This window comes from Lycorma delicatula, chromosome 2 (genome assembly GCF_047948215.1).
Source record: "Lycorma delicatula isolate Av1 chromosome 2, ASM4794821v1, whole genome shotgun sequence".
In the NCBI taxonomy this organism is placed as follows: domain Eukaryota; kingdom Metazoa; phylum Arthropoda; class Insecta; order Hemiptera; family Fulgoridae; genus Lycorma; species Lycorma delicatula.
In genome coordinates this window covers 13,954,073-13,970,591 of record NC_134456.1, presented here as the reverse complement: position 1 = coordinate 13,970,591, position 16,519 = coordinate 13,954,073, and the positions used below count along the sequence as shown (strand labels likewise).

The window sequence follows — 16,519 nt, the reverse complement described above, 5'->3', positions numbered from 1 at the left end:
TCAAAAAAAAAAAGTATTACAAATACGTATTCTTACAAAAATAATTATCATACATGAAAGAATAAGCACAATACACACATGATGTAACACAATTAATTAAATATATTTATAAATAATATTAAAAAATTCACTATGAATGATGTACATTATTATAAAAGAATATCAAAGGAAGCATATACACATGTAAACGATTATTAAATATACATTTTGTACTATCGAGCTGGCTGCATAATTAACGTCATTAATCTCAGAGAAAGCAACTCATACTTGTGCCGTTTGTACCCCAACTTTACATCCATCACACCGACAAGAGATATTAGAAAAGATACTGTAAACTGATAAATTGTTTATTGTTCTTCTATCTCTGGGAAAATGTGCATTATCCACAGTCTCTAAAGCAGGGTAAACCTATCGATCCGATTTTACCATTGGTACTTTGGTCGCTACAGTAATCGAGCTCTTTTGTAACCCTTGAAGAGATGTCCCAGGACAACCAAAAAATCAGAGCGTTATCCCTGCAAAAAATGTTTGGCTGACCCACCACAGTGTCGGTGTAGCACTACAAACCAGAAGTAAACCTTCAGGTTTATGTCAGAAAGAATGAATCTCAAGGATTTATGCTTAATTTCCTTTGAAACTGAACCGAAGAAAAGAACTCTGGAATTTGGCCGTTTCCATCTTGTACTAGTCCACTTTTTTCTTTTTTTTTTAATAGACCTCCAACAATGAATATACACCAATATCAAACGTATTCAAATATGAGTACAAGAATTCATTAATTTCATTTGGAATTCAATTTTTTTTAACGATACATTATTTGAAAAACCACTTTACTGATATATTGGAAGAGCTATAGTTATAAGAGGCTACTAAAATAAAAGTAATTCCACATTAGAAACCTAACTGAATGTTGTGAAGTTCAGGTACTATGACAACACGTCACTGTAATTAGAATGAGCATTGTTTCTCAAATTTTCCTGTTCTAATAATTTTGGTTATTTTATTTCAAAAGATCAGGATTATTTGATAAAGGAAAAATTATTTTCTTGTAATATACTTCTCCTACGCTTTGGTCATAAATTGAATAGAGCTGAAAGAAATGAGACGTACATGAAGGGCTCTTTAATTTATTTGTCTTGTATCATAATCACTCACAACGGGTCGATTATTGATACAAACTGTATTCATATCTTGGAGACAAAAAAAAAGAAATGGAAAATTTTGCCACATGCGTGCATGATCTCATGCACGCACCAGTTAACTGGTTTATTAATCGGTTAATAAATTTAAAAATGCTAAAAATATATATATCTATTAGTAGAAAAAATTTCTGATAAAAGTCCGCCTGTTCTCTAAAATTGATTGTCTGTCAATCCTTGTTACATATGCAAGGTGGTACAGTTTAAAAAAATACCTAACATTTTCTTAATAACAATAGCTTTCTGCTCTTTTAGAAATAGATAAAAAATACAACACAAAATCCATATACATAGTTTAAATATCTGAAAAAATTAATTTTTTTTAATTTAGTAAAAATTAAGAATAACATTATAAAAATAACTAGCTTGTCTGGGCTAACATCACTCACCCTTCCCAAATAACCCAACTAAACCCCTCGTTGTGTTCATTATCCTCATGGTTGTGAGAATAATACTGATAAATACTCGTAACAACTTAAACTCTCTTCCAACATTTCCCTTGTTCTTGATGTAGAAGATCTGATACGTTTCTGCTGTAGATGAAGCTCCCATTGTTCAGGTGTTTGCAATGCACGATGTTTTTTTTTTGGCTGCAGGAGTTATCTGAACAATACTTTTCTTTTCTTTGGTGGCATCTCGACAAGTTTGAAGTCTATGGAATCAAAAGTTCCAATGCAAAATTTCCAAAATTATTAATTTTCCAATGCCCTTTTTTCAACATTACTCAATAATTATTATTTTTCCTTCTTTTCTAATTGTCCTACTATTTGAAAATCACTTATTCAATAATCACAAATTTCCACAGTACAAGTTTAATAATAATAAACTAATGGTTAGATGAGCGGTATACAGATCTTTTTCTGTTTAGCCTCCGGAACCACTGTTAAGGTATTAGAGGATGAATGTATTTATGTAAATGAAGTGTAGTCTTGTACAGTCTCAGGTTGAGTATTCCTGAGACGTGTGGTTACTTGAAACCCAACCACCAAAGAACACCGGTAACTCAAGAGATCTTTTCCTTTTACCATGGTAACAGAAATATAACGGCGAATTAATTTTTTTTCTATAATGAATACGAATATTGTGATAATTCAAATTGGTGATAATGACCAAACCTCTAAGATATAAACCTGCAAAGTTTTATTAAAATCTGTCCAATAGTTTTTGTGTGATGCGTGCACAGGGATGACTTGAGTTATCATTATATGAATAGATAAAATGCCATTTGTGAAAATGGACCGATAAAAGAAATATAACTACGTAAAAAAAATAATAAAACAAATTTATTCTTATCTAAAAGTAATAAAACATGTTATAACATGAATAGTGATTTTAATGAGCACATATGATCAAGTATGATTTGACATTTATCACGTATTACTATTACATATATGCAGAACTGAAAAAAAAAACAAAATAAATCTCTAACACATAAAATCATTTTATAACTTATAAATAGTATATATAACATAATCTATAACCAAACAATTTATATGATTTATAAAATAACATACTATACATAAGTAAGTATACATAAGTAAGTAAATAAAAATTTGAATTAAGCTCATCCACAAATAAATTAACTTAATTTGCAAAACATACATTTTTAACATAAAAATAAATAAATAAACGAAGATGAATAGCATTAACTTGTTACTGAAAGATTGTTGGTAAAAAAATAAAATTTATACAAATCGAGTAATTTCAGCTAAAAATGTTATTACTAATTACAACACGTGTAGTGCAAGATTCAAAACAAGCCGCATAACAAAAATCTGAATTTTGTACGTACTGGGTATTTCACAAATGTATGTGTATTTCAAATTCAATATTACAGCTCATAAAAATCAAGCGTATCATTAAAACAAATAAAATGTCAACAAACAAAGTTTGTAAATATGATATGGTGTAACGCTAGAAATAATTGAAACAAGCAAGTAACATATCGCTACATATTTTTACTTCTGACAATAATTGAAAATAATCTTTGGGTGAATAAATTAGTTTAACATGTAAAACATCAGAAGGCCTGGTTCAAATCGATTGAATGATGTACTTTCACACGGTGTAACTTACACTAAATTAAGTTTAAATTATACCTTATGAGGAATAGGAAGCATGGCTTTACCCAATATGTATCTTCACTGCCGGTTTAGTTTTTTGCAATCCTCTGTATAAAAACCAGAGTCCATAGGCAGTTTTACACAGATAGACAATCACTACCTCACTCACACTTCCTAATTCTTAATATGACGTTGTACATTGATATATAATACTAGAATTCTAATAAATATAATATTGGAGAATAACATTGTATAATTTTGCAATTCAGTAACCGGCGTAAAAATTGCTACTCATAATAGGTTCAATTTGTTCTGTAAATCATATTAATAATTTTTTCCTAAAATATTTACTATTTATATATGCAAGAATGTTTTAGAAAAAATATATATATATATTTTAGAAAACAAAAAATGTATACCAATGATGTACAATTGATCATCCTTATGTCTCTAAGAAGCTCATCGAATGACTCCTAACAAAGCACATTATTAGGAAATAGTTTTTCAATAATGTGTGTCACAGAAACACGACTTAATTCATCAAAGTTTGATAAAAATGTTTGAAAAACTGGGGAAACAAGAAAAAGGAAATTAGACAAATTTACAGTAAACTGTATTGAAGTTATTTTTAAGCAACATAAAGATACTAGATAGTAATTTGACCTAAATAAAAGTAAGAAAAAAATCAAGCGTAATCAACTAAACAAGTTATACAGACATGGAAATTTAATGTAAGCAACTAAAAACTATAATGACAACCAACCAGAAAAGAATCTTTAATTATTTTTAAATAAAACAAATATGTGTACGAGATCTCTTCAGAAAATAACCGAAGTTTATTTTTATTTATTTCTTTATTATTAATTTTACAGATTAGTGGTACTTGTCCCTTCAAAGTACTCCCTCCACTATTCACACACTTTTCCCAGCGGTGTTCCTACTTTGTGAATCAGTCCTAGATTACTACATTTGAAATTGCCTTTAAGGTCCGTAACGAATTTTCTTTTCTTTAATGTCATTAACAGTCTCAAAATGGCATCACTGATTTTAATTTCGGAAATAAGAAGAAATCCCAAGGAGCCAGGTCTGGCGAGTCATCTGATTTTTGAAACAAAACTGACAAATTGACAAAGATGGGTGTGCAGGCGCATCGTCTTGGTGAAGGAACCTCATGAGTTGTCTCGCCACAACTCTGGTCTCTTTTTGCGGATTTGTTCACCTAACCGTTGTAAAACTCCTTGCTAATACGGCACGGTTCACTGTTTTTCTTTGAGGAAGAATTCAAAATACACAATCCCATTAACCGAAAAACAGGGAGCATCATTTTGACGTCGGATCAAGACTAAGGCGCTTACTTGGGATGTGGAGATCCTTTCCAGATCCGTTGTGTTGATTGAACTTTTGTCTCGATGTCGTAACCGTAAACCCAGCTTTCGTCTCCCGTTATGATCCTTTACGTGAATGTTTCATCGTCATCGGCTTGTTGAACAAGTTGCCGGCAAACATCCACTCGATGTCCATTCTGCAGTTCGGTCATCAAACGAGGAACAAACTTCGCTGCAACTCGATGAGTACTTACGGCATGATCAAATCGAGATGCTAACCTTTCCTGCAAGTCCTCTGACAGATTTGCGCGCACCAGATCGTTGATTTTCTGAACGCGGGTGTCATCAGTTAAGTCGAAGGCCTTCCTAGTAGAGGGTCATTTCAATTAACCGACGACCAATTTTAAATCGTGAAAACCATTCGTAACATTGCGTACGACCCGGAGCCTCATCTCCGTAAGCTTGTTTCAAAAGTTGAAACATTTCTGTGACAGTTTTCCCCATTTTCACGCAAAATTTTACTTTGTATCGTTGCTCCCGATAACAGCTACTAACACTTAAACATGTCGTAATCGACTAACAATAACACGAAAACAAAACCGGATATCAACAATCCAAGAACATGCGGTTACAGAGGAGGTTATGCGGAACCCAATCTGCCAACCACACATCACTAAATATCTCCGTTGACGTGTAATTAATAATGTTCGGTTATTTTCTGAACAGTCCTCCCATAATAGGATATAAAATCGCTAACCAATAAAAAAAAAACATAATGAAACTCCAGACAAGTGATTAAACAACGCGATCATGTGTTACGTTTTAATTAAAACTAATAATGGCATTACTGAACGAAGCTTGATAAAATAAAATCTTATAATAAAAACATGCGGTTATAGAAATCAGTTATCCAGAAGATGCATATTATGTGCATAATTATATGACAAATAATAAAAATACTAATTTTCTTTGGTGTGGAAGAAACAACACAGTTAATAATAAATACTAACCGCTCATCCGAATAGTAAATCATCCCATTTGTAAATAATAATTTAAGAATATTAACCCAGAATAATACCTACTTAAAAAAGCAGATATAAAATAATTGGTGATTAATTTTGAAAATATTACCATCATTTGAAAAATAGGTTTAATAAAAAAAAATTATCAGACATATGGTCTTATAAATCAGAAGTAAGATATAAAAGAAAGTAACTCATTCAGTAGTCATTAAAGCTACGTTGGGAAAAAGCCAAATTATTTTTTATTACTTTTATTATGCAGAGAAAAATAAAGAATAAATTACATATATATATATATATATATATTAAACATGTAAGTTCAAGGAAAATTTGGCTCACCTTCATACAACCAACCATCGAGTTAAAAAATTAATAACAAATTAATGAAAATTTTAATAGGATTAAATGAACCCTCATAAATTATTGTGTAAATAACCAGACAGGGACAGAAATCAATTTTATACTTATTTCAATAAAGTGAAAAATTTGTTTTAATCATTTGTATTAGATTTTTTTGGAAATTACCCATATATGTATTATACAATGCAATTAAAACAACTACAAAAGTCTGTTGTGTGTGTGTGTGTGTGCGCTTGCACTTGCACATGTATGTAAATAAAGCTAAGATGAATTACTTTGAAGATTACAATATTCCTAACAATATTTAAACAACTACATAAGCGTATGTGTGTGTGTGTGTGTGTGTGTGTGTGTGTGTGCGCGCGCGCTTACACTTGCGCATGTATGTAAATAAAGCATAAGATGAATTACTTTGATGATTCCGATATTTCTAACAATATACTGGTAATTCCAGGAAATAAGAGTATTAAAAAAATGTAAATAATCACTACGAACACAAATAAAATGATTTACATTATAATCTTGTTATTTAAGTCTCAATCAAGGTTAGACATTCTCAAGGAGAAATCATATACGGTATTTCTTGTCGAAGTTTAGAACTTAGTTGACATGCTAGACCTGTAAGCCACAAACACCTTGCCACCACTGAACTACATTTCCCTTCCATTGTACTTATCAGTCCCAACACTACTTCAGACACCTCAGATAAAATTACTGCACAAATGCATTTTCACTTTCTAAACTATAATTAGTATGATATTATTAAATAATTAACAAAACCTAAAAAAAATACGACTGCAAAATCTGGAAGTACTTCTCCACCCATTAATTACCATCCTATAGTCCTATCCGTTGTATCTACAACAGTTCTGAAGAAAAACAACAATGAATGATAGTTTCATCCTTTTTCGGATAATTTTTTCTCATGAGTTCCTGAGATTAATAATGATTCTTTCAATTCTTCACCGCATATGAAAAGGAGACAAATGAAACAAAAGACTATTTGAAAGACGCATTATATACATTATATATTATATGTTAACCAAATGTTATTTGTACTTTATAAATATAAAAATCAAATCTGCCAAGATGTGGTAAAATATTTGACCATCTATATCACTACAATTTTGCAAATTTAAATTATAAATTCAATACAACACTTAACTAAAACAATCCTCATATCAATTCATAATAATCTAATACATTAATCTCAAATCAATTTTTTTTTTTTTTTATTAATAACTAGAAAAATAAACTAAATCCTAAACAGAACATATATATTAAAACTTAATTATTAATTAAAACTTTCTGTCATATATATAGATTATATTTACTTATATTGTTGGTAATTATTGTCAATTAAACAACAGAGAACAAATTTATATCTATTGCATTCTTATTCATTGAATTTTAATAAATATTTAAAAACTGCACTGTTCTAAACATTTCATAACGATTAGATTTTTAAAAATATTTAACATCAATGTTTATTTCATTGTTTGAAATCAATGAAATAAACTCTGAATATATATCACCGGTAATCATTTATGATTTTGTGATAAAAAGATGTACAATGAAACAAGACCCCATCAGTGACAAGAACTGAATAGGCTGATTTAATACAGGCTTATAGAAAATACTAGAAATGATTACAAAACGATCATCAAAGCCGATTAACTAGCAGTTGACATTTATTGATTACTAATCCAAATGTCACTTTTCATCACAATCTTCCTAAAATTATCTCATATATAATAACAAAAACAAAATTAAGTATAAATATTAAGTTGTACAATACTTGTTAATGTTATAACTTGTAAAACACATAAGTTAAATGCAATTCAAAATTTTACAGACCAGTTAACAAGTTTTCATTATGAAACATACATCATACATTTATAACTGTTTACTGTTAAACAAATAAAAAATGTTATATAAAAGAAACTCAAGAGTAACAAAAATAATTAGCCCAAATAAGTTTCAATGAGCTAATGTTTTACCATATGAAGATAAATTATATTATATTTAAAGAAATTAAAAATATGATTTAATACCTTTAATTAAATAATTTCATTAACATCACGAAAACAAAACATATTAATCCACCAAATCTATCTACAACACTATAGATAGATCTTTCATAGGGATGACAATAACAGATTCACATACTCAAATATTTTCACCTAATGTAAATAATAAAATGATTCAGGTAACAAAATAAATTGACATAAAAACAGAAATGAGAAAAACCAAATATCAAAGCTACTGATAGGCAAGTCTTGAATTATATCTATCAATTGATAGGGAATAAGTGGTGAAAAAACTAAAAAAAAACATTAAAATGGTGAAAGAACTGTAATTTTATTCACAAATCAGAACAACTTTAACTAAACTTTCATCAGCTAGCCTACTGACTCCAATTTACTTGCAATTAAACTACATTCATTTTTAATAACCCAAGTCATCTTTCTGGAAATTCAAGACTGTTGTTTTAATTTATTAAATAAACAAATTAATTGGATTAAAAGCAAATAAAATCAAAATATTTATAATAAAATTGTATTTATAAGTAAAATAACTAAAACAATAAAAATAACTTAAAAGTATATCATTGTTGGATCTTTGAGGAAAAATGATTCAATTATCAGAATTTACTATTAATATGGATGGCTGTAATCCTAATTAATCTCTTTATGGTTTGGGTGCAGTAAACTAACATTTGTTCTTTTTTGGGTACCTTATTCTCAAGGGGTCTTGACAATCATCCTTGCCCAAATAGTTCTGTTTATGGGGCATATCTAAATAAAGAGATTGATGCGGTGGTTTATTTGTTTTTCTATTGAGACCCAATCACTCAGTAGCTTATACTAAATACATATTTTTGTTAAAATTCATATAATGGTGTGAGTTGGGTAAAATAATATGCCAAATGTTGGTACAACTGGTGATGCAGTGGGGAAGATTTGTTTATTGCCTGCACGTTTGAGTACTGTCAGTCTGTGTTGAACATTGGCTTTTGAACAAGGTTGCGTAATCATGTATTTGTTGAAATGAGGTTAACTGATGAACATGTATTCGTGACAGAAACTTATTTAGAGACTTGCGTCTGTATAAGTTCAGGGAGAAATTTAAAAAGGAAGCACAAGAGAAAAGTATTATTCAAAAATTTTGTGAAACAGGTTCAGTGTTAGACCAGAAATACGTCAGTTTTAACAACGCAGGTAGTAGAGGGCATTAAAGAGGCAGTTACAATATCTTCTTAAAAAAGAGACTAAGCCAGGAAAAGAATGTTTCACTAACTTCAGTCCAAATTGCAGTGAGAGGATGCTGAAATGTTATCTGTTGTCAAATGCAGGTTTTCGTGAGATAACTAATGCTGATTATTCTAAAAGGGTTCACTACTGTCAATGACTCGAGAACTTCTTGAGGCAACATTGGCATTTTAGATCAAAGTTTTATACAGATGAAGTTTGGTTTTACTTTGATGGGTATGTTAATAGACAGAACTACCGGACCTGTGGGCAGAGTGAAAACCCGCACATTTCTTTTAATCTATCAAAATAGGTGTATGGTGTGTGGTTTTAAGGCAATGAATGATAGAAGCCTTGTTTTAAAAAAAAACTGTAGATGCTGCCATCTACCAGGAAATTATCCAACAGTTCAGTTCATAGGCTTACTGCAAGAAGATGAACATGAGTGCTGCTTGCAACAGGATAGCGCCACTTGCCGTATAGCTTGCTCTGCTATGGAGATGCTACACAATGTTTTTGGTGGAAAAATCATTTCTAAAGGATTGTGGCCACCAAGATCCCCTGATCTGACTAGTTCATACTTCTTTCTGTGGGATTACTTAAAAGAAATGATTTATAGGAGCAATTCACACACCAAGCAGGAATTGAAGACAAAACATTATCAATGCCATCCTCAAAATAGACAGCGTACACCTAACAACAGTGGTGTAAATTATTACATATGTTTTTGCCAATAAACCATTATTTATAGACTAAATTAAGTGATGGGTCCTCCTCTTTTGAATACACTATATTTTAACACTAACGGCTTTTTAATAATATCTCTTAGTCACCAATTTAATGTTACGTTCTAAATAACCACAAATTCCAGTCTAGGTAATCTAAGTATGTAATAAGTTACAAGTTTATTCAGTATCAAATTGAATGCAAAGGCCTAGACCCTGAATCAACAAAGCAGTATTAGATGTCTGGATATTAACAGAATATCATAATAATGTGTCAGTGCATAAGAATGAAAAACAGAATAAAACTATATACGGAAATTAAACTTCACTTTTATTTTCTTATATGTATATTAATTAAATTTCTAAGCATATTAATGTTACGTTACTCAATTCTTTTTATTAGCTTCCAGGACCACCATTAGATATTGCTTCAGAGGATGAGATGAAATGGCAATTTCATGTCTATGAAAACACCATGCCTGACTGGGATTCAAACCTAGGACCTCCAGATGAAAGGCTAAGGCGCTACCAGTCATGCCATGGAGGCCGGCTAATTTACTCAATTATAAAATAATTAATTATCAGTCAAGTTGAATGTGTATCTCTGGGGTAATAAAATGATACAGATAAGTAAAAAATGTAAATAACATTTTAACAGTTTATTAGCACAAATTTTTAGGATTCTTAGCTACAGTGTACATATTGAAACATCAATTAATACTAAAATAAACCTAATGTTAAAAATGCTAATGATACACTGTGTATAGTACATCTTCAAAAAAACAAGGTAATATTAAAAAATAATTTTCTGATAAAGAGAAATGAACAATAAAACTGTCACACATTTAAGATACTTTCATTTTGATAGAGTATGTTTAAAAAGAAGAAACCTAATTGTAAATCTATTAAACGAAGACTAACATAATCTTATCACACATGTTAAGTCCACAGTGTTATATAATAATTTCTAAATCAAAGTTTACAAACACCATCTAGAAAATAAACAATAAACTTTACTCTGTGTGCAGCACAATTGGATTAAAAGAAACTTGAGTTATAGACATATACAAATGTTTGAATGGTCATTATTTTAAATTTAAATACCAATAAAATTTAGTAAAAATACTTGGTTTCAAAAAATTAATTTTAAGTCAACAAACCTATGCATTTTGCAGTACATAACCACAAAAATATATACTGTTAATTAATAAAGAGAATACATATAAACAATGTATAAATTATAATAATAGCCTAATTGGATGTAGTGACTACATGAGATGATGTGTAATAATTGAGATTTTAATGATTGTACTGGTGAATACTTTTAAAATAAAGTAATTAGACGGGCAAATTGAAAAATAAACAGAAAAAATGATCAGAATTCATTTAAAAGAAAACGTGTAACCAAAGCTTGATAGGTACTAGATAGACCTTGATAAAACTGTAAAATGTTAATGAAGGATCTGCTGAAAAACAAAAAAAATGTAATTCTTTGTGAAACTTATTTTTTTGAAAATTAAAAACTCAAAATAACTACAATGTTTTTCAGGAGGCAAGGAAAATAATTTGGGAACAGATTTTAGAGCTTGAAGTAGGTAAAAATATTCATACAAATGTGTTCGAAAACACCTTGCTATAAAGTTAACGGCTAACGAAACATTTTGCCTGGATTTCAGCTACCAGTGAAATCAGGTCATACTGACATATTTAAGGTGTTTTATATAAGGGGTAAAAGTGAGGGTTTCTAATGTTTTTTGACATGAAAATTTGAAAAAAACAGCTCCCAGAACTGTATCACCAGTAAGTAGTTTTCATGACATACAATGCAAAACAGTAAGGTTGGGTGACAAAATACATGTTTTTAGGTTTGAAATACAATACCTTTGATAAATGACTAAAAATAAATGCACGAATTTCATTATCAAACCTTGTACAGAATTTAAATTTGAGAAAATGTCAAATTTCCAGCAATGATTTCAGTGAAGGTTTGGTGTGGCATCTTTGACAACCAATTAATAGTTTCCTCCCTTCATACTATGTCATGGGAGGAAATTATCTGGAATTTTTAAATAATGAATTTCTTAGTGCTGTGCTTGAAAGTTTCTCATTGGTGAAATAAATTGAAATGTACTATCAACTTGATGGAGTACAAACACATTTCACGAATGACGTAAGACAATTCTTAATGAAAAATTTACTTGGATTACTTGGAAAAATTTAAATGGATTACACATAGAGCGCCGGTAAATTGGCCCTAGATCACTGGACCTTACTCCCTTATATTACTGCTATGGGGATGGATGAAATACAAGGTCTATAAGCAAAAGGTAGGCACTTGCAATCGCTAGGCACACCTGTGATCGCTCGCATTCTCAATGCTGCTGCACTCATCAAAGAGCATTAAGATATCATTAGGTTGGTGACAGAAGATGTAAGGAAATGAATTGGAAAGTGCACTGATGTCAATGAAGGAATTTTCAAACAATTGTTCATTAATACAGTATAAACCACAGTGAGTATTTCTTTTTTTTTAAATAAATTAATAAGTATTTTAATTTTTCAAAGAACTAAATTTATTGTACTAAAAACAGCTGTTTTTAAATTTTACAAACTCACAATATTTTTCTGTTAATAAAAGTTGATCGTTTATTTGTTTTTCATAGCTTTATCACACCAATTTTCTCAGATTTAAATTCTCTACAAATTCTGATAAAAAATGTATGCATTTAATAACCAATTAACAAAACTATTCTACTTCAAATCTTGAAATAAGTTCTGTTTTACACTGGATAACATGAAAACTACAGGTCTTACATAAGAGCTTACCTCTTACAAAAGGCCTTAAAAATTTCAGTATTAACTCGTTTCACCAGGAAATCTGAAATCCAGGCAAAATATTTCGCTAGCCAAAACAAAATAATAGTATTTTCAAACATAAGTTTGTGTGAACTTTTTTCCTTATTTCAAACTTTGGGATCAGTTCCCAAATTATATTCCTTTCCTCCTAAAGCACTCAGTACGTTCAAAAAGAGTAAACAATTTAAAATGGCTACATCTATTCAGTAAGTTTAAATTACATGTGAAATTCTATGTAAAATGTATGTTCATTAAAAACATAAAATTTCTCTAATCAATGTACCTTTTTTAAATCTTTATAGTGCAATATCAAAACTGAGATTAAATGTTTAAAATAAGGCCAGGTAAACCCTGTTTTAACCTTAATTCACAAATGGAAAATCTAAGGTAATGTAACTTCTTTATAATAGGCCTAGCACATCTGAATACCTCTTAATAAAATTACAGGTGACAAACATTGACAGTAGATATTTATGAATATAGGAAACAGTTTTAAAAAGAGAAAATTTCTTTAAAAATAACAAATAAAATTTATATAAAATAGACACAATTAAAGAAAAGATATTCTCATTCTAATGCACTTTTACTATGTATAACATAGAAAAGATAGAAATTCTTCAAACAGTTTAGGCTCTAAAAGGTAATTAACAAGCACATATGGACAATCTGCATTTAATCCTTAATTAAAATTAACTTAAAAAAATAACAAATAAAAACAAATTTGCTAACTACAGTCTAAATCGATTTAAAAACTCAAACTAACTATAACATATATTCTTATGAATAAAAAGTAAACTGTTGCAATTTACTATCTGTAAAATAATAAAAGCACAGTAGTAAGAATAGTAAAAGTATCAGGGAAAAGTAATTTAACCAACTTATACAACTATGTTATAAATAAATATCATACTCTGGTATATAATAGTAACATTAGAGTGAATTGGAAATAATGGTAAACGAAGTTGTAGATATTTTTATAACCTTTAGAATAATATTAGAGTGAAAAAAATCATTTCATAAAATAATTTCAATTTAAACAAAGATATAAAACATTTTGAGCAAACAATTTATCAGCGACTGTTATTAATACAAATTTAAATTGTGATTTATATTGAAGAAATTATTGAGGCTATAAATAAAAAATCAAGGCAGTTTACAATAACTAGGTATACTTTGTTAATTAAGGTTATTATTTTTATCTACTCAAAATAATCTTAAAGTTAGTAAAGTTATATTATGACTAAAAGAGTAAAAAAAAGAAAATAATGATTTGTTAGACACTTAGAAACCTTGAAAGGTAATGTGCAAAACAAATCTATATGCTAACATCAATTTTAAAAACATTTGAAACAATATTATAATATATTCAGATTAAAAAAAAAATTCTCTTCTACAAACAACCACAGAAAAAATTTGCAAAAGATTTCTAGTTTAACTTAAGTAGTATATTTTACTTAGTATAACTGCAGCAATTTTTTGGAATATGTACCTATCATTTAAACGATTTATACTTAAAAAATGATATAATTTTTTTAACTGTCACTACATTTCTTATTTGATTAAAGTAAAAAACGTTTAACTGCTACACAGAAGATTGCAATAAATTAAGTATTTCATTAACGCTTGTTTATAACCACAAACAAAACGCCATGTTATTGGATTCATTCATAAACAAACGCCTACAACAACAGAATTTACTGTAACACCGATAACTGTAACTTTACTGTAACTTTTAACTGTAACACCGATAACGTTAAAATTCTTACCTAGGTTAAGTATCCAAATTCTAGCAATGGCTGCTATTATGGAACACGCCTTCCTTTATATATTTTCTCCATGTTTATGAAATAAATAAATGTTTTCATAAAATCAGGAACAGTCCACAACATTTATAATATTATCACAAAACAAACATTACAGTATGTTTACAAAAATTTAGTTACTTTTCAAAACATGACACAAGTTCTACCATCAAGTCACCATGACAACTGGCAGAATGGACTACTGACAGATGTTTCAACAGCTGATATAAACAGTGTCGGAAACTAAACGTTGTAAAATCTCTCGTTGATAGACTTCACCTGGCATGTGTAGGAGTATTTTAAAAGTTAAAAAAATTATAATTAAGGTTTCAATAAATATAATTAACAATTGTAATGAATTAGAGAAGTAGACGTAAGTTTACGTTTAAAATTCTGAAATGAATTCTATTCATTATTGCTCTTCTCAATAACGTGCAGTACTACGATGAAAATAAATGCTTACTTGTACTTGACAGACAGTCGCTGTACAGGGCATACCCTTTTATCATAACATTAATCTTATCCAGAAACCAGAAAGAAATGTAACTATTTTCATATAAAACAAATTCTTTCATATAAACAATTCTTTACAGAATTAAAATGTATTATCATTTTGTTTAACTTCAGACAATAATTTCTTTAAAAATATTTCTTATTGTATACAGTACAAAAATAAATAGTTTATACTTGTATTATAGGTATTAATCATCTGAATAATAAGTTTTTTTATTATTACAATAGTTACCAAGGGAAGGGGTTCCTAGAGTCTGCAGCAGTCAGGCTTTATTGGTACCAATAAAATATAAACTACCTGTGTTGAGACATTAATATTTTTAAATTAATACCGTTTAAATCCTCCATCTATGAATTATGAGACCTTGCTAATGGTGAGGGGGCTTGAGTACTCAGTGATACAGAGTAGCCGGACCGAAGGTGCAACCTTATTGGAGAGGTATCTGTTGACAGCCAGACTAAGGAATGGTTACTGAAAGAGGGCAGCAGCTATTTCAGTAGTTGTTAAGGGCGTAGGTCAGGAGGACTTAAATGGCCATATCAAAATCTCTCAGTCACTCAATCTTCTGAGTACTCCACAGCAGAAAGCAATGAAAAACTACAGCTGCTTTTTTTCCAAGAAAATGTAACTCTCTGCATTTTCATATAAAAAATATTGAGGCGCCTTCCTAGGTAAAATATTCTGGAGGTAAACTAGTCCCCTGTTCGGATCTCTGGGTGGGGACTACTAAGGAAGGGTCACCAGAAAATTAAAAAATAACATTTAACAAGTCGGAGCATGGATTGTTAGAAGTCTAAAAAAAGGTTGAAAATTTAGAAAAAAATTTAAAGAGGGAATTGGGTAGATTAAATGTAGATGTAGCAGGAATTAGCAAGATTTGGTGGGAAGAGGAAAATGACTTTTGGTCAGGCAATTTTAGAATAATTTACAGTTTCAAATAAAGGGCAGGCAGGAGTACGTTTTGTAAAGAGAGTAGAGTATTTCAAAATGCATAGCAACAGAATCATTGTAATAAGGATTAAATCAAAACCTAAGCCGACAACGATTGTTAACGTCTGTATGCCTACAAGTGCCCATGATGATGATGATGAGGTTGAGTGTGTATACAAAGAAATTGACGAAGCAATTAAACACATAAAAGGAGATGAAAATTTCATAATAATTAGATTGGAATGCAAGCATTGGAAAAAGCAAGGAAGGAAATATTGTGGGTGAATATGGGCTGGGCAAAAAGAATGAAAGAGGGAACCGACTTATAGAGTTTTGCACGAAGTATAATTTAGTAATTGCACACATCCAGTTTTACAATCATAATAGAATAATATACTCATTGAAAAAGCCAGGTGATACTGCAAGGTATCAGATAGTTTATATCATGGTTAAGCAAAGATTTAGAAATCAA

General features: G+C 29.7%; 1 protein-coding gene across 3 annotated transcripts in view; it reads right to left on the bottom strand.

The window, feature by feature from the left end:
- Positions 1–14,795, bottom strand: part of LOC142320478 (solute carrier family 66 member 2) — a 226,221-nt gene extending 211,426 nt beyond the window's left edge. For all 3 annotated transcript variants that reach the window (XM_075358298.1, XM_075358305.1, XM_075358301.1), the window contains exon 1: positions 14,568–14,795. The gene's annotated coding sequence lies outside the window, so the exon portion shown is untranslated. The remainder of the gene's footprint in view (positions 1–14,567) is intronic.
- Positions 14,796–16,519: the final 1,724 nt, after the last annotated feature.